This window comes from Fukomys damarensis, unplaced genomic scaffold (assembly GCF_012274545.1).
Source record: "Fukomys damarensis isolate Sample0158 unplaced genomic scaffold, DMR_v1.0_HiC HiC_scaffold_38, whole genome shotgun sequence".
Taxonomy (NCBI): domain Eukaryota; kingdom Metazoa; phylum Chordata; class Mammalia; order Rodentia; family Bathyergidae; genus Fukomys; species Fukomys damarensis.
In genome coordinates this window covers 12,150,587-12,169,760 of record NW_022900950.1, presented here as the reverse complement: position 1 = coordinate 12,169,760, position 19,174 = coordinate 12,150,587, and the positions used below count along the sequence as shown (strand labels likewise).

At 37.5% G+C, this 19,174-nt stretch overlaps 1 protein-coding gene and 1 pseudogene across 3 annotated transcripts in view; one reads left to right on the top strand and one right to left on the bottom strand.

Moving 5' to 3' along the window:
- Naa15 (N-alpha-acetyltransferase 15, NatA auxiliary subunit) overlaps window positions 1–19,174 on the bottom strand; it is an 83,685-nt gene that overhangs the window by 47,719 nt on the left and 16,792 nt on the right. The gene's annotated exons all lie outside the window — the stretch shown is intronic.
- On the top strand, window positions 9,757–10,245 carry LOC104870576 (annotated as a pseudogene).

Below are 19,174 nucleotides of genomic sequence, written 5' to 3'. Positions count from 1 at the left end.
AGGCTGGGGAACTCGGGAAGGAAGAGTGCTAAAAATAACAACACTACCAGGGAAAGATCCAGAAGGCTGCCAAGGATTCCTGTGTCCATTGCTGAAAACTACTATTACTAACTCTTGTGTCCTTAGGGTGAAACTTCATAAAGCCAGATAAAAGAATGGCCAGAAAGTACTAAGTTCAATAGCTCTCTGGGCCCATGTAAGGCTCAGTTTCAACCCATCACAACGGCACGTCAGCCATGAAACACAGAAATCAATGCATAAAGAGCATGCTTACACAGCAGGCATAAACCAACCCTGCAGTGTTGCTCCAGACCCACCCAAAGAAACCAAAAGGGTCCAACAGTAACACATCTTCACTGTCTACACAACAAAGTCTAACACTTTTTAAAGACCGCTACACCCAATAAAATTACTTAAAATCTGTTGAAATAGAACATCTGATAGTTTCTACACAACAAACGGAATGATGGCACAAGTTTGCAATTCCTGCCCTGAGGAGATTCAGGCAGAAAATTCTAAGTTCAAGGCCAGCATGGGCTACATAGAGACCTCATCTCCCAGAAAAAACAAAACATGTAAAAGGAAAAGAGAAGGGGGTATGAAGAGATGGAGGGAAAAGTTTCTAAAAAAGCTAAGAAGCTGGAAAATATAACCCACAGAAGGAGAAATAGTAAGAAAATAATGGAATTATTAAATTAAAGTCAAAATGACTATCTTAAAAAAAAAAACGAGAGAGAGAGAAATTAGATTCATTCATTCATAAGAAAATGGATACATATTGAGGATATACTCCTAAGCGAAATAAATAAGTCACAAATGTGTAAATACTGAATAGTTTTTCTGGTGTGAATAAACTATAATAGTACATAATATCCTAATGATACAATGGACAATGTGAAATAGGAAGAAAGGGGCTAAAGGTGTAGGGAAAATGGGAAGGATAGGGGAAAGCTATTAAGAGAAAAGAAAAAAATATGAGAAAATGAAAAAAATGGAAATGAAGTGTTTGTAAAGGGGGAGGGTAGGAGGGGTGAAGGGAGGGCAGGGACAAGGGGAAAAGATGAGAACCAAGACCTGCCATGTAAAGGTACAAGATCCTAATGATGAATGTAACTGTACTGTATCCCTAAAATGTACCAATAAACTCAATGAGGAAAAAATAAACAAGTATAAATAAATAAATAAATAGGAACCACCTCATATATGGATGAAAATACACCATTTAAAATAAAAATTAAAAAAATAAAATAAAATGAAAATTTCACCAGATAATATTAAAAGTAGATCATACTTTAGAAGAGAAATCATCAGTGAACTGGAAGGCACAGTAACAAAAGCTGCAAAAGAAAATGTAAAAATAAAAAAATAAATTAGAAGACTCATGATATAAAAATTTTTTTAAAGTACAACTCTAAAACACCACATATCTAAAAATAAAAGTTCAAAATTATAATATAAAAATCAAAGTGAAAAATGGCTGCTAGCAAAAAACAAAAAACAAAACAAAAAACCTACACAACTAGAAAAATATCATTATATTAGGTAGGCAAGATTCCTTAAGGAGAAAACCTTAAATGTTCAACAATGGGTATAAAGGAAGCCTGGGAGAATATATTTAAAATAAGTATGTCCCACAAAAACCTAATATGCAGATTATATTTTTAAATCCCCTATGAATCAGTAACAATAAGGCAGGCAGCCCAATAAAAAATTGGGCAAGGGTCTTTAACAAACACCAAAGGAGGTTTTCCTGATAGCTAATAAGCACATTAAAGGTATTTACATTGAAACATCACACCATTAAACTAGATAATAAAGTCATGAAGTAACTCAACTCTTACAGTTTTAGGAGTGAAAACTAGCTCATTCATTTTGAAAAAACTGTTCCACTGAAGGAATTTTATAGTATAAAATGTACAGCTTGCAGGATACAAAATAAACATTAAAAAATTAACAGCTTTCTATACACCAACAATGAATTAATTGAGAAAGAAATCAGGAAACAATTCCATTCCCAACAGCGTTAAAATAATAATAATAATAATAAAATACCTAGGAATCAATATATCCAAGGATGGGAAAGACTTGTACAATGAAAATCACAGAATCAAGAAACTGTAAAGTTTAAAAAATAAATAAATAAAATAAAAATTTAAAAAATAAAATAAGAAAGAAACTGAAGATGACAGTAGGTGGAGTAAAGACCTCACATGCTTACTGATGGGCAGAATTAGTACTGCTAAAACGGCTGCATGAGCAAAGGTAATCTACAGATTCGATGCAAACTCCATCAAAATTCCAATGACAAACTTCACAGAACTAGAAAAAACAATCCTAGAATGCATTTGGAAAAACAAAAGATCCAGAATATCCAAAGCAATCCTAAACAAAAAAAGCAAGTTGGAGCATCACAATACCTGATTTCAAATTATACTAAAAACCATGTAAACAAAATAGCATGGTTCTGGAACAAGAAACACCAAACAACGGACTAAAACAGAGAACACAGAAATAAACACAACTACAGCTGTCTGATTCTTGACAAAGGAGTCAAAACACATAGTAAAAAAAAAAAAACAAACACAAAAAACATAAGCAAACAAAAACATACATAGGAGGAAAAGACAGCCTCTTTAACAAAGGTTACTGGGAAAACTGGATATCCATATGTAGAAGACTGAAAAGAGATCCTTGTACACAAATCAATTCAAAGGGATCAGAGGCTTCTAAATGCAGCCTGTTAAGTTTAGAACTGCTAGAAGAAAATACAAAGGAAACACTTGAAACTAAAGGCACAGGCAAAGACTTCCTGAATAGAACTCCAGCAGCACAAGAAATAAGCATCAACAAGTGAAAAGTCATCACATTTTAAAATTTCTGGGGCTGAGGATATAGCTCAGTGGCACCGCGACTGCCTTGCAAGTGCAAGGTCTTGAGTTCAGTCCCTGGTACAAAGGAAAAAAAACAAAACTAAATTTCTGTAAAACAAGAGAGGGGGAAAGGGGAAAGGAAAAAAGGGATAAGAAAAAATATCAAAGAGAAAAATTTTCTGTATGGGAAACAGTGAAGAGAGCCTACAGAATGGAAGGAAATTTTTCACAGCTCATGTTCTGGTAGAGGATTAACATCTAGAATATATGAAAAACTCAAAAAATGTAACCACTAAAAATTCAAAAAGCCCAATCAATAGTGGGGAAAAAGGAATTAAAAATATACTTCTCAAAAGCAGTACAAATGGCCAATGAGTATATGAAAAAATGTTCAACATCTTCAGCCATTAGATAAGTGCAAATTAAAACTACACTGAGATTTCACTGCACCCATTCAGAATGGCTATCATGAATACAAAAAACAATAACTGCTCGTGAGAATAGGGAGTGGGATGGGGTGGAAGCAGCCAAGATGCAACTTATGAATGGATAAAAAAGCGGTACACTAGCAGAGTATTATTAAGCCCTAAACAACAAAATTATATCACTTTTAAGAAAATGGAGATCATCATGTTAAGCAAAATAAGTCCATTTCAGAAAGACAAATATCACTTGTTTTCCCTAATATGTAGGATCTTAAAAAGATGAAATGAAAGCAGAAAAAAGACTACTATTAGGCAAGAGGAAGAAAATAGGGGGAAGACAGGAAGAACAGAGGGTAGGTGATAAGGCGCATGAACGGGAACAAAATATATCCATGTGTGGAAATACCACACTGAAACCCAGTATTTTGTAAAATTAATAGGCACTAATAAAAATATACTTTTTCTTTTTGGTACCAGGGATCAAACTCGGGTCCCTGCGCTTGTGAGGCAGGCAGCAGCACCACTGATCTAAATCCCCAGCCCTAAAAATATACTTTAAAAAAGTATAAAGCCAGGCGTGGTGGCGCACGCCTGTAATCCCAGCACTCGGGAGGCTGAGGCAGGAGGATCACTGTGAGTTTGAGACCAGCCTGAGATACATAGTAAGTTCCAGGTCAGTCTCAACTACATAGTGAGATCCTGCCTCAAAAAAAAACCAAAGTAAGGGCCGGGGATTTAGCTCAGCGGTTCGGTGGCCTGCCTTGCAGGCTGAACCCGAGTTCAATAAAAAAAAAAAAAAAAAAAAAAAAAAAAACCAAAGTATACCTCAGGCCGGCAATTCTCAGTGGCACTGTGCCTGCCTCACAAGCCAAAGGTCCTGAGTCAATCCCAGTACCAACAAACAAACAAACAAACAAACAAACCTCAATAAAGTCAATTTTTTTAAAGTACTGTTTGACAGTAGCTAATGAAAATAACCGACCATATACACATCATTTAATCTAACAACCCCAATCTCAATATATGTCCAACAAAAATATGATAGGAAAAGAAATTAATAAGATTAATAACAGATTGCAAAAAATTACAATGTCAAAAACATCCAAAATTAATGACATGCCTAAACTAGCAGTAATTATAAATCCACTTTGATATTCTATCAATGGCTTTCACGACAGAGGCTTGAATTATACCAAAGCAATTTCATATATACAATGGTACCTTGGTATTTACTCAAGACTGGTTCCACGGATAGTGACGCTCAAGTTCCACGTACACAAAAGTGTAGTACTTACGCATCACTTACATACATCTTCCTATATACTTTAAAGCATCTCTAGATCACTAGATATCTCTACATTACTGGTATGTGGCATTGCTCAGGGAACAATGACAAGAAAAAAGTCTGTACATTTCAGTACAGATGCAATTTTCCTGCCCAGAATATTTTGATCTGTGGTTGGTGAATCTTTAGAACTGCAACTCAAGGTTACAGAGAGTCAGTTGTCTGACACAAAGTATCAAGGTATAAAGTGTCAGTAAAAAAATCACGAAATCCAATCAGTCAGTATCAAAGTCCTAGCATTACATCCCAGGTAATTTTTATGTAACAGACACACTGTGAAAACTTTACTTCAAAGAATTAATAAAATAGGAAAAAAGACTGCCACTGTAATGAAACAAACAGCTGTGGTTTCAAATACTCAGTCCAGACAATAAAACCAGTTATGTAATCTTTCTTTTATTTTTAGACATGGGTCTCACTATGTAGTCCAAGCTAGCCTCCAACTCACAGAGATCCTCCTGCCTCAGCCTCCCAAGTGCTGGGATCACAGGCTTGTGCCACTACACCCAGTTTAAGTAATCTTATATAGTACATTGCTGAGATTAAAAAGAATCCTTGTATCATAGAGATCAATCATCTGAAAAAGACATTAAAAAAAACTCCTAGTAATAATAATTCACACTTACAAGCATTTTCTGAGTGGTAGGCACTATGCTACATGCTTTATAGGAGATTCATTGAATCCTACTGGTACAAAGCAGATATTCTTTTTTTGTTTTTTTTGTGTGTTTTTGTTTTTGTTTTTGTTTTGATACCAGGGATTGAACTTGGGACTTTGTACTTGCAAGGCTGGCGGCAGAACCACTGAGATAAATCCCCGGCCCTAAAACAGACATTCTTATCCTCATTTTACATGAGGTAACGTAATAGAGATCCAGAGATATTAAATAATTTGTTCTGGATCTAACAGATATTAAGTAATAGAAGAAAGACTGGAATCCAGACAATCTGGATCCACACAGCAATTACACTTAAACCACTTTATCCTGGGGTGGTGGTGCAGACCTGCAATTCCAGGACTCAGTAGGCTGAGTCAGAAAGATCCCTACAAATTCAAGGCCAGCCTGAATTACAGAGCAAAACACTGTTAAAAAAAGAAAAGCAAAAACAAAAACCCTACACCCTTTAACCACTTGAATTACCCCTCGATTATAGTACTGAGAATTTTTTAAATGTTAAAAATAACACAGATGGTCTGGGGATCTGACTCAGTGGCACGCCGCACCTGCCTTGCAAGCACAAGGTCCTGAGTTAGATCCTCAGTACCAGGAAAATAAATAAACAAACAAATAAAATAGATAACATTAAATTACTTGTGTTTACAAGTAATATTTGACCTTTTAGAAAGCTTTTTAAAAAACAAAAAAAATTAACTTATAATTTTATTGCAGAGACAAATGCTATTAAACACTGATTTTTTAACAAGAAAAATTTAATCTATAACTTAAAGTTTACTCTACTGTGCCAATGAGTTTGCATGAATACATTTCATATTAGCATATAAGACAAATACTGATACACTTGATTTGTACAATGTAACTTTACTTTGCATAGGTGAATTTTAAAATTCAGGATTCCGGTAGTTTTTCAAGGTCTGATTGAAAACCCCTTATATTTGTTCACAGCAGCACACTTTTCAAAGGGATTTCACACTAACTTGTTTATTTAATCTTCACAGCAATCCTATGAACTAGACACACAGAAAGTTCAACCCTTATTGTACAGAGGTAAAATTAAGAAAATGAGCAATTTGCCGGAGATTACAAACCTAGTTAGTGGCAAAACTTAAGACTACCATTCTACCCTCTGGCCCTTGGCTAACAACTCTGCTACATACAGGAACTGTATTAAATATTATCAGCACAAAGGTTATTGACACCAAGAAGTTCTAATTTTTAAAAAGATCTACTCAACAAATCTTACCTTGTCTTTACTTACCATTTTATAATTAAATGGACAATTAAAATGTCAAAAATAAAGTGAGAAAATAAGCTTAACCAATTGGGTAATCCTCTCAAATAAATGAGTTTTTTAAAAAATGAGTAATGTTTGTAGCACACAATGATACATTCATCATGGGGGATTTGTGTAAGTACACAACACATCTCAATTCCTTTTCAGGTTTATCCCTTTTCCCCCCTTCCCTCCTCTTCTCCCTATTTGCAAAAGCTCTATTTCCACTTTTTTCTTCAATGTTTTTTCTCTTTTTCCTTTAAATCCCATTTCCCTTCCTCCCCTCCCCATTTGGACAAGTTTTCCCTACTTCCTCATATCTATTCTCTATTTTGCACATTGTTTATACTTTGTGTTTCCCACACAAGAGAAACAATGTGATACGATATTTAAACTTAAAAGTGAGTTTGATTTATTTCATTTAGGGTTATAGTCTCAAGGTGTGTTCATTTACCAAAAATGTCCCAAGTTTATCTTTATGGCAGAGTAGTATTTCATTGTGTATGAGTATCATTTTCTTTATCCATTCATCTGTTGATAGGCATGTGGGCTGTTTCCAAGATTTAGCTATTAAAAGTTCTGCTGCTATAAACGTGGTATGCACGTATCACTGCGGTATGATGACTTTAACTCAGGAAGAAACCTAGAAGGAGAACTGTTGGGTCAAATGGAACTTCTAGCTTTATAGTTTTTTGAGCAATCTCCATACTGATTTCCATGGTGTTGTATGAACTTACATTCCCACTGACAGAGAAAGGTTCCTTTTCTCAGCCTTGAAAACATTTGTTAGTCATAGATTTCTTGATGATAGCCATTTCTTTCTGGAGTGAAATGGAATCTCAGTGCTGTCCAGGCTGGCCTCGAACTCACAGCGATACTCCTGTCTCAGCCTTCCAAGAGCTGGAATTACAGGCAGGAACCACCATGCCCAACCTCAGTGCTGTTTTAATTTGCATTTCTTGAGTGGCCAGCAATGGTAAGCATTTTTTCATTTACTTATTGGTCATTTTGTACTTCTTCATCTGGAAGTGTCTATTCAGGTGCTCATTTTTGGACTGGGTCTTTAAATTGGGAGGGGCCTAACTTTTTAAATATATCTTTATATATTCTAGATATTATTCCTCTGAAGAGTAGCTGTCAAAATTTTTTTCCATACTGTAGGTTGTCTCTTCACTCTATTGAGTTTCCTTTGCTGTGCCAAAGCTTTTTAACTTAATGTGATCCCATTTGTCGACTCTTTGTAATATTCCCTGGGCTATCGGGTCTTTGTTCACAAGTCTTTGCCTATACCTAAGTTTGCAAGAGTTTTACCTATTCTAGCCAGACGAGGTGACCCATGTCTGTTAATCCCAGGAGTTGGGAGGCTGAAGCAGGAGCACTGCTGCAAATTCCACAACAGCCTGGCCTCTGAAGTAGGTTCAAGTCCAGCCTGAATTACACAGCGAGACCTTTCAAAAAATCAAGAAAGACAGAGAGCCGAAGTTGAGGATTGACGAGAGCTGAAAGCTAGCCTGGGCTACACAACAGTTCAAGACTAGCCTGCACTACAAAGCGTGACCTTGTCTCAAAACAAACAGAGAGAGGAGGAAGAGAAAACTTTCACTTATTCTATCTTCTAGTAAGATTAAGTGCTACTGTTTAGGTTTTTGTTTTGTTTTGTTTTGTTTTTGTTACCGGGGATCGAACTCAGGACCTTGTGCAGGTAGCAGAACCACTGAGCTAAATCCTCAGCCTCGGTGTTTCTGTTTTAATATTTGATCCATCTCAATTTCAGTTTAGTGGAAGGTAAGATATATCAATCAAGGTTTGATCTGTGACATGTGGATGGCCAGTTTTAAGAGTACCATCTGTTAAAATCTGCCTTTCCTACAGTGAAGGTGTTTGGCCCCTTTGTCAAAAATAAGGTAGCTGAGTGTGCTTGGGAGTTGTTTCTGCATCTTCTGGTCTATTCCACTGATTCTCAAATCTGTTTTTTTCCAAGACCGTGCTCTTTAAAGTCCAAGACCATAACTTAAAGTCTGGGATGATAATACCCCAGAACTGTTGCCCAGAACTGCTTTTGATTTTAGTCTCATATGAATTTTAGGATGTTTTTCTCTGAGGAATGTGACTGGTGTCAAACAACTGAGTTTACCACATGAAAATTAAAAACCAACATTCATGAAATGCAAATTAAAATAATGTTGAGATTCCATCTCCACAAAGAATGGCTGCTATCAAGAAATCAGTAACATAGGGAAGGGTGGAGGGGGCGAAGGGAAGGCAGGGGTTGGGGAAAAAATGGGAACCAAGATACATCATGTAAAGGTACAAAATCCCAATAATAAATGTAACTGTATCGTATATCTAAAAAGGACCCAAAAAATTAATGAAAAAAGAAAGAAATCAATGACAAATGCTAGAGGGGCTGTGAGGGAAAAGAAACCCTTCTCCCCTGTTGGTGGGAGTGTAGACTGGGGCAACCACTGTGAAAAATCAGTGTGGAGATACTCAAAGAGCTAAAGCTAGAGGATCCATTTGACCCAGATATCTCTTACTGGTATCTTTCTGAAAGAATTAAGGGCATCATACCATAATGATATATGCACACCCAGGTTTACAGCAGCACAGTTTGTAATAGCTAAATATTGGAAACAGCCAATGCCCATCAACTGGTAAGTGAATAAAGAAGATGTGGTCTTTTAATACAGTGGAGTACTACTCTGTCATAAAGAAGGGTGAGCTTTAGACATTTATAGCTAAATGGATGGACCCTGAGACCATGCTCTTAAGTGAAATAAATCAGACAAAGGTGTTTAAATACTGAATTGCTTCTCTGGTGTGAGAAACTAAATGTGGAAGTAAGGACTGAAATGTATAATGGATATTGGGAAATGGGAAGAAAATGGGAAAGGGAACAAGGGAAGGAAGTAACAAGAAAAAAATGAAAGTAGAAAGACAAAGTGGAAACAAAGCTTTTGTACACAGGGAGGGGAGGGAACTTGAGGGGGGAGATGAGATAAAATTAAATTAAATTAATAACAAATAAAATAAACCTTTCTTCAAGTTACACGTGTCAGGTATTATGTCTCACAATCAGGAAACTGACAAAATCTATCTCCAAAAACTGAAAGCTTTTTCTCTAAGAGCAACAATAAGCAAGGATGAGGCCCTTTTTACCAAGATGGCACCGAAGGAAGCTCCTGCCCCACCCAAAGCTGAAGCAAAAGCAAAAGCTCTGAAAGCCAAGAAAGCTGTGCTGAAAGGCATCCACAGCCACAAAAAGAAGAAGATCCGCACATCACCCACCTCCCACCGTCCCAAGACGCTGCGGTCCAGCAGCAGCCCAAATACCCTCGGAAGAGCGCCCCAGGAGAAGCAAGCTTGACCACTATGCCATCATCAAGTTTCCCCTGACCAGAGGCAGCCATGAAGAAGATAGAGGACAACAACACACTTGTGCTCATTGTGGATGTCAAGGCCAACAAGCACCAGACCAAACAAGCTGTGAAGAGGCTCTATGACATTGACATGGCCAAAGTCAGTACCCCAATTAGGCCTGATGGAGAGAAGAAGGCTTGTGTTCGACTGGCTCCTCATTATGATGCTTTGGATGTTGCCAACAAAATTGGGATCATCTAAACTGAGTCCAGCTGGCTAATTTTAAATACACGTTATTTTCACCATCTTAAAAAAAAAAAAAAAAGAATAAGCAAGGATGCCCACTTCCATCTCTTCTGTTCAAAATAACTCTAGAAGTCCTAGCTAGAGGAATTAAGCAACAACAACAAACAAATAGCATCCTAATTGAAAGAAAAGTAAAATTATCTCTTTCAGATAAGATTTTATATCTACAAAACCCTAAGATTCCATAAAAAAATCTGTTAAAATAAATTGGAAGCAGCAATATGTAAGTGTCAACAAAAAAATGAGTTGTAGGGCTGGGGATGTAGCTCGGTGGTGCCGCGCCTGCCTAGCAAGCTCAAGGTCCTGAGTTCTATCCCCAGTACCGCAAAAAAAAAAAAAAAAAAAGTTGTATTTCCACACACTAAAAATAAGCAATCATAAAAGCAAAATTAAGAAAGTTATTTCTTTTATAACATACAAAAGGATAAAATACTGGGAATTAGAATGATGAAAATTTTGTGCAATGAAAGACCTACAAAACGGGCCTAGGAGTTAGCTCAGTGGTGCCGCCACCTACCTCGCAAGCACAAGGACCCGAGTTCGATCCCTGGTACCAAAAAGAAAAAAGAAAAAAACCACAAAACTATTTCAGAAATTAAAGACATAAACAAATGGAAAGACAACCTCATGGACTTGATATTACTCCCAAGTCTCTAAGCTTAAAATAATCCCTACTGAAATCACAAAAGATAGTATTTTCAACAAATGGTGCTAAGAAACCTAGATATTTACACTCAAAATAATGAAAATAGATGTTTACCTAATACCATACATAAAAATTAAGTCAAAGTCTTGATCTGTAAGACCAAAAACTGTAATACTTTCAAAAGAAAATCTAAGGCCAAAGATTCACAACATTGGATTTAGCATGAGCAACGATAAAAGTAAACAAACTGGACTTCATAAAAATTTAAAGTTTTTGTACACCAAAAGACACTATCGACAGGGTAAAAAGGTAACGCAGAGAACCCTTCTACCTAATTAAAGGACTAATATTCAGAATAAAGAACTTCTAAGATTCAACAACAAAAAATTCAAAAATGAAGAAAGGAAAAAAAACAGGGAAAGGACTGAATACTTATCTTGAAAGATACACAAATGGCCACTAAGCACGAAATGTTGCTCAAACATTCATACTTACAAAAATAAATTAGAACTATAAGATACCACCTCATACCCATTAGTTTGCACTATTTAAAAAAGGACCATGCAAAGTTCAGTGGTATAATTAAAATGCTCACCTATCCCACATGAGCCCCTCGGTTTGAGCCCCAGCACTTGAAAAAACAAAATAACAAGTGTTAGCAAGGACAGATACTGTTAATGAGAATGTAAATGACAGAGCCACTGAGGAAAACAGTATGGCAATTCCCTCCCAAAAATTAAAAAAGATTTATATGATCCAGCAATTCCAACCTGAGCATATACTCAAAATAAATAAATAAAGTCTCACAGATTTATGCATCTATGCTCATGGCAGAATTATTCAAAATAGCTAAAAGATGGAAGAAACTCATGAGTATATCAATGAATAAAAAGATAAATGTGGTACCCATAAGCATAGATTATTATTCAGGATATAAACCATAAGGAAACTCATCAATAGCCTACAACATGAATACACTGTCAGAACATCACCCTAAGTGACGCATACCAGTCACCGGCGTGTGGTGGTACAAAACTGTGATTCCCAACATTCTGCTAGGGTGAGGCAGGAAGATAACAAATTCAAGACCAGACTGGGCAACCTGGCTTCTCAATGAAAACCTGTCGCAAAAGATACAGCTAGGATGTAGCACAGTGTGAAGGCCCTAGATTCAATTTCCAGTACCACCACCACCCCCGCCAGGTTTACACACACACAAAAAAACCTGTAATGTATGATTTCACTTACATGACATAAAATGATCAAATGCCTAAGACAAAGTATAATGGTGGTTGGTTTCCAGGCTGGAGATAGGGAAACGGAACTGTTTAATGGGTTAAAATCTTTTTCGTTTTGCAAATGAAGAGTTCTAAAGATAGATGATACTGACTACACAACAATATGAATATACTTAATGTTATGACAATGCACACTTAAAATGGTTAAGGAATGGTGGCACATAGCTGTAATTCCAGCACTCTAGAGGTTAAACCAGGAAGAGCTCAAGTCTGAGGCCAGCCTGGGCTATATAACAAGTTTAACACCAGCCTAGACTATACAGTGAGACCCTAACTCAAACAAAAACAGAGCCAGTATGGTGACACATGCCTGTAATTCCAGCACTTGGGAGGCTGAGGCAGGAGGATCCCTGTGAGTTCAGGCCAGCCTGGTCTACACATCAAGTTCAAGGTCAGTCTGACTACACAAGACCATCTCAAAAAGTGGGAAAGGGCCTGGGATTTAGCTAAGTGGTTCCACCACCTGCCTTACAAGCACAAGGACTGAGTTTGAGCTCCAGTACCTAAAACACAAAACAAAACAAACAAAAACAAACAAACAAACAAAAAACGTGGGAGGGAAAAAAGAACAATGAAAAAGATTTATTTACTAATTTTTAAAACCCCTGGGCTGGGGATTTAGTTCAGTGGTTCCACCACCTGCTTCATAAGCACAAGGTCCCAAGTTCAATCCCTGATACCAAAAAAATTTTTTAATTAAAAAAAGTAGAATACAAATCCCTGAATTTATGCTACAGAACTATATGACAGAAATAGCATTAAGTCTCCACCCCACCTCCGTGCTGAGGACTGAACTCAAGACCTTTGCACTAAGGTACATGCTTAGTTCTTTTAAATACTTGAGACAAGGTCTTGCTAGTCACTAAATTCCCTGAGCAAGACTTGAACTTTTGCTTCAGCTACTTCAATTTCCAAAGTGCTAGCATGGGTGCGTTGGTGGTATAGTGGTTAGCATAGCTGCCTTCCGAAGTGCTAGGATTACAGATGTACACCACCACACCCAGAGTGACAAGATTTTTATTTAGTGCAATCTTCTTAACTAGGCCAATAGGCTTAAACTATGTTTTCAGGGAATTTTTTTATACATATATAATATAGTGTAAGCAGAAATTTAACATTCATTTCATTAGAATCAGTTTTATAAACTGACATAGTGGCCAGGCATGGCCTGTAATTCCAGTACCCTGGAGGCTGAGGCAGGAGGATTGCTGCTAGTTTGAGGCCAGCCTAGGCCACATAATGAATTCAAAGCTAGCCTGAACTACATGGTGAGGACCCATCTCAAAAAAAAAGAATAGAAGACAGACATACTTAATTCTGTACAACAGAATTAAATTAAAAAATACATTAAGCCAGATGTGGTGGTGCACACCTGTAATCCTAGCACTCAGGAGGCTGAGGCAGGAGGATCTCCACAAGTTCGAGGCCAGCATGGGCTACATAGTGAGTTCAGGGCCAGCCTGAACTACGAATGGAGATCTGTCACAAAAAATAAAAATTTTTAAAAATGTTGAAAATACATTAAATATAAGTACAAATCTAGCGAGGCATGAGGACACATGTCTGTAATCCAAGCTACTCAGGAGGCTGAGACAGAGGGATGATATATTATGTTCAAGTTCAGCCTGGAAAACTTAGTGCGATTCTGTCTTGAAATAAAAAATAAAGGCTGAAAATGTATACAGTTCTGTGGTAGAGTACTTTCCTAGGAACATACAAGACCCTGAGTTCAATCTTGGCGGGATGTGGGTAGGAGGGTGATGACAAAATCTACAGTTCTTCAACTGAAACTCTTCTTAAAATTTCAAACTTGTGGGTGAAGATTTCCCTTGATACAGAATGAATGCCACAGTACTCTTATCCGTCCTCTTGCCTATAACATGGGCATGCATATGTTGTGCCAAATTATAGTTTCTAAAACACTATGGACTATTATCTTTCAGCAGTAATTAAAATTTAAAATATTAACACTCTACTACAGAGACAATATAGCAAACAGGATGTAATTAAAACAGCCTGAATTGTTCTAACAGATAATAAAATGCCATGCACTAAATTCTGGCACTACACACTCTGAGACCTGTGCTCTCAACTGCAAAGGAATAACTGATAGTAGTAGATCAGCCTCCCGCCAAGCATAAAACTGGAAAGTAAATATGAAAATAACTTTTCAGCCGCTGGACAAAAGCCAACACACAACTGTTCTCAGAAGGGAAAGCAAGCTAGATCCCAAGAAAATTCCATTTCTGCCTAGAGGCATTTTCGAGACAGCAGAATGGAGGGAGACCCACACAGCTCCAGTCTCTCAAATCTGAGCACATATCCAAGTGAGAAACTGCTGGGATAGCTACAACTTGCAGGCAGCATACAAGACAGACTTGTACAGAGAGGAAGCTTCAGAAATCTGCACAGGCATCTTTGGTTAAATGTTAAACCGGACATACAGATACACAGCAAGTCTACTAGGGCCGGGGATTTAATTCAGTGGCACCATGTCTGCCTGGCAAACACAAGACACTGAGTTTAATAGACACCTGGTGTGACGGGGGGATGTCAAACCCAGGCACAGAACTACCAAGAAGCCTGAGCCTAACACTGGTGTTTGTACACAGATGGTAGAAACTGAGAGCCAATATGCAACTGAACAGACTTCATTAAACATTCCCGGATTCAGCAAAACCCAGAAAGCCCATTACTTAGTATCTCCTTTTTTTTTTTCGGTACCAGAGATTGAACTCGGGACCTTGCACTTATAAGGAAGGCAGTAGAAGCACTGAGCTAAATCCCCAGCCAGAGGCCCATTACTTACAAGTAGGGCTCCTTGCCCCACCTTTACTAAAATTTAAAAACAAATCTTGAAAAGAACAAGCACCTGTGCAAACAAATTAACCAACCTTTTAATTAAGGAAAGTAACAGGATGCAGGCATTCAATACCAATATGAGAGTGACCACTGTACCCAAAGACCTGGGGGACAGGGAACGACTAGAAATGCAAACAGGCAGGAAACGGTGGCCCATGACCCATAGGGTGAAGGAAAGGGATGAGGAAGAAAGAAAAAAGAAAAGAAAACAGAAGGAAAAATGGAAACAAAGCTTACATACGTAAGGTGGGGATGAGGGACTGAATAGGGGGATAATAAAGAAAAGAAGAAACAAGACACATCATACATCATGTACAGATACAAATTCCCTATGATGAATGTTATCATTATGTATATCTAAAATGTATCAACAGGGCAGGGGATTTACCTCAGTGGTTTCATCATCTGCCTCACAGCATAAGGTCCTGAGTTTAATCCCCGTACCCCCCAAAAAAACTATCAAATGTTTTGCTTAAAAAAAAAAAAAGAACAGAATCTCATGACCAACAAAACAATATCAAGTGGTCTAATAAGAGTGTCGAGCAAACATGTAACAAGAGCAGCAGGACAGGCCAAGAACTGGTGCACACCTGTAATCCCAACACTCAGGAGGCCCCAGCAAAAGCACCACAAGTTCACAGCCAGCCTGAGTTACACAGTAAGCTCAAGGCCAGCCTGAACTACATAGCAAGATCCCATCTCAAAAAACAAAACACTGGTATAGGATAAAGACAAACATGGGGAAATTATCAAAAACTGTCAAATTATGAAAAAGAACCTACAGATCAAAAATCTCAACAAACTTCAAGCTGGACAGACAAAAGCCCAAAGATACATCACAATTCAATTGCTGAAAAGTAACAAGAGAACAGTAAAAATAATCAGAAAAAAATCTATTAAAAAGTTCTCAAAAATTATCTCAGCTTCTACCTTAAGAAATTAGAAAAATAAGCAAATTAAACTTGAAGCAGAAGGAATAATAAGGGTAAGAGTCAATCAAATAGAAAAAAACAAAAAGAGAGAAAACCTACAAAACCAAAAGCTGGTTCTTTGAGAATGATGAAGATAATAAACCTCTACCCAGTCAGGGAGTCACAAAAGCGCACTGCACATTAGAGAATTAACTAAAGCCCTACCTCTAGAGCCACAGAAGGAAAAGAGGCAGCTGGGGAGTCATTCAGTAGATCACAGGAAAGCAGCCCCACAACACTGCCATGAACTTCCGAGTTCATGCGTGGATCGGATCCTACTCACAACACTCAAGACTCTGAGAACTGAACGAAGAAGTATCTGCCGGGCATCAGCCTGGCTATGTGAGAGGCGTAACAGGACTGCCAAGATTCTGAAAAGTGAACTGATATCAGAACCACATTCTATAGGAATTAGGACTAACTGAACCTAACTAGATCTGCTAAAAAATTATCCACACAACCCAAGAATTTATGTAACACTCAGAGTCATATACAAATCAAAATAATATTCAAACAGGAAAATCTCAATTTGCCTAAGAAAAGACAATTAACAACTGCCAAGGACAGATCAGAGAAATGTTTAAGGTTTTATATTAATTATGAAAATGCTCAAGGCATCAGTAGTAAAACTTTCAAAATACTTTTCTTTGAGGGGAGGAAGGCTCACTATATGCGCTCAAGAGCAGGAAAAAGATTAGTATACTGGATAAATGAACTTATTCAATCTGAAGAACACAGACAGAGAAACGATACTTTCTGAAAAGTACACAGTCTTAGGCATCTGTGCCACAGGAGTCCCAAAAGGACCTTTTCGGGAATAAAGCACTGTTTGTCTATGCCACAGCTGAACTAAAAGCACTAAGGGCACCACACAAGCAGGGCACAATGTTAAGAAACAGAACTTATCACAGTGAGAATTGTTTCACTGATCATTCTAGGAAAATCTACTTGCACTAAGAATAGGGGATGGGGGCTGGAGGTGTACCTTAGTGGTAGAGCTCTGGCCTACTATGCACAGGGCCCTGGGCTCTACCCCCAGAACCACAAAACAAGGGAGAAGCCCCCCAAATCTACCTAAGGTGACCCATCGCAGAAAAAAGTTCATTATCCTTTTTCAGATCCTTGTTAAAAGAAAAAAATAGTTCCCTAAAAGCACAAATTCTTCATGGGGTGAGGGCATAAATGAATCAACTCCCCATAATAAATGTAATCATCATGCACTGCAAATGTGGACCAATTAAAATAAAAATTTTAAAAGTGCAGTTTCTTACATGGAAAATAAAATTAGTCAATTGACATTAATAAGATATAATAACAAGAAATGTAAATGAAATGAAGTCACATGCTGCATAGCATTTCAGTGGTGGTGATCCTACGAAGTCATACCGGAACTGAGAAAGCCAAACATCCTGCTGACACCGTGGGTACAGTAACATCACACAACAGTGCTTGCTCACACAGTCCTGTGATGCTGGTGATAATAAACCTACTGTGCAGCCAGTTGTATAAGAATGAAACACATACAGCTCAACTAGGCACAATATGTAATGCTTGATAAAAATAAAACTGTCACTTGCTTACATATTGCACTCTATTTTATCATTATTTTAGATTACATTCCTACTTATAAAAGCAGAAAGTTCACAGTTAACACAGAATTCCATGCTACAACACATACATCTTCTGTTTACCACATTTAGATTGCATCAAGAGGCCCTGGGGAGGCCTCACCTATACTGGTTAGGTTTAAGTGAGTCCACTATGATGTTTGCACAATGAAGGCATCTACAACGTATTTCTCAAAATAAAGTCCCTTCATCAACTGATGTATGATTGCAAAAGCAATCTAGATTTAGCAGAAACTATGTGATTTTCTTTAATAGTATTAAATATACCTTTCCATCATTTTCCTTCCACTAATGCAAAAAATGCACTTTCTCCCCCTTGGCTGTCAAAGGAATGCAGCCTCAAATCATGACAGATAAAAGTCAAACCTGCTTGAAATGTCTGGGATTTCAACATGAACCAGCGGTTAAGGTTCATAGGTGGAAAAGAATGATACAAGAGTTGATAACTATCAATGTTAAGAGGTAGGTTTTTCTATATTACTGCCCATATTCTTTTGTTTTAAATTATCCATAATTAGAAAGTAGAGGCTGTACATTGTAGTGCACATCTGTAATCCCAGCACTCTGAGGCTGAGGCAGGGGGAACATTACAAGTTTGAGGCCAGCCTGGGTTACATCACAGTAAGTTCAAGGCCAGCCTGAACTACCTACACCAAGACCTTGTCTCAAAAAAAAAAAAGGAGGTAGCAAAGTCTAGGAACTGGGGGTGTAGCTCAGTGTGTTTAGCATGAGAGAGACCTGGGGTTCAATAGAAAGAGAACCAGAGTAAGCACTCAGTAAAAGTATTTAAATAGTTGCAGCACTGTTTTATCAGATACAGCTTATAAGTGTGACCCAACCAGCTTCACTAATTACAGAAAAATTATTTTAAAGCAGAAACAACACGGTCAAGGGGAAATGTTTCACATCTTGAAAGGAAAATAGCTGCATAGATACATGCATTTGTCACAAAAGAACGATATACCCAAGACTTATGCATTTTACTGTAAATAGATTGTACTTCAATTTTAAAATGTCTTTGTAAAGAAAACAGAATCTCTGAAAAATACCTTTAGCCCCCGTCCTAAAGTTCTTTCAGTTGGAGATTCCATACATAAACAATATGCTGTGTCTTTGCTGTCTTACAATATGTGGCATACTACTACAACAAGGAAAAAAAATCCTAAGGATGACTATTTTTCCTTCTGGTTTTACATTATATCTTAAAATAAGTCTATTGTCCAACAGTTGAAAATTGAAGACAAAATAAGACCCACTGAGGCCACACATAGTGCACACACCTGTAACCCCAGCACTCAGGAGACTGAGGCAGGAAGATCACCAGTCTGGGATACATGGTAAGTTCAGGACCAACCTGAAATACATAGCAAGACCCTGTATAAAAAAAAATTTTTTTTAAAAGGGACTATAGTGTATCTTCACCATAGCCTACCCTACCCATTTTTTCCTCCCTTTTTCCTCAGCCCAAACTGGCTCTGGAGAGCCTGTTTTTCCCCTCCCTTGTTTTTCT